At 45.5% G+C, this 1,019-nt stretch overlaps 1 pseudogene; it reads left to right on the top strand.

The window, feature by feature from the left end:
- Window positions 1-977, top strand: part of LOC147819522 (uncharacterized) — a 6,347-nt pseudogene extending 5,370 nt beyond the window's left edge.
- The last annotated feature ends 42 nt before the right edge of the window (window positions 978-1,019 follow it).

Below are 1,019 nucleotides of genomic sequence, written 5' to 3'. Positions count from 1 at the left end.
ACTAAGTAAAGTAAACAGTAGTCATCTTTAAATCTTATTTATCTCAATTATTCTTTCTATAATACTGCACAACATATTAATGTTAAAATATTATGATAATATTTCGTCTGACTTTAGCTTTGCTTGTTGCTTATTTAATCCAAACTATTGAATTATAAGACTTTACTGTTTCCTCTCAACGACATCACTGAATGTCTTGTAGAAGATGGCCGCCCTGCGTTCATCTGGGATGTGGAGGGCAACGAAGATAATCGCCCGATCGACGTCTCATCTGACGAGGACGAAGAAGACGATGATGATGATGATGATGATGATGATGACGACGATGATGACGATGATGATGATGATGATGACGATGATGATGATGACGATGATGATGACGATGATGATGATGATGATGATGAGGAGGACTGGTCTGATGACACCAGCACTGATTCGGGGTACAGCACCATGACAGAGGATGAAGACGACCATGATGAAGACTTCATACCTCCCCCCCCTCTCGCTCGCCAACTCCCACCAGGAAACTTTTGACAGGATTACTGACAGATAGTTTCACATTCCTCTTGCTGCTCCTGTTGGTCTTCCTTCCCGTATTCTAGACGCTGCTCCCACTTATCCTGCTGCTGCTCAGCAGCTGATGGTCTGGCACCCTGAGGTACCTGCTGAGCACCAGAAGCTAGTCTGCTCCCTCACCCTCAGGCCTCAGCTCCTGGACAAAGAGGAGCAGGGACGAGGACTACACTGAGCAGGTCAATTCTAAGAGAGCGCGGAGGACTGATGAGGGAAACCCTGAGGAGTCGGCTCCTTCGACGTTAGGCCTCAGCTCCTTTACAACCAGGGAAGAGGACTACAGGGACTCAGCTCCTTCAACTTCAGGCCTTGGAGTCTTCACAGAACCCCAGGGCCTATTTGGTTGTTGTAGTTTTTAGTGGTCATAACCTCGATACACTCAGCCTGCTCTGAACTATTAATTATCATAATGCAACATAATATACACATTGCCGATATATCTTAGT

The sequence above is a fragment of the Seriola lalandi genome, unplaced genomic scaffold (genome assembly GCF_002814215.2).
Source record: "Seriola lalandi dorsalis isolate HSWRI2012SDOR001 ecotype SW California unplaced genomic scaffold, Sedor1 jcf7180002052476, whole genome shotgun sequence".
In the NCBI taxonomy this organism is placed as follows: domain Eukaryota; kingdom Metazoa; phylum Chordata; class Actinopteri; order Carangiformes; family Carangidae; genus Seriola; species Seriola lalandi.
This window is presented reverse-complemented; position numbering and strand designations above follow the sequence as displayed.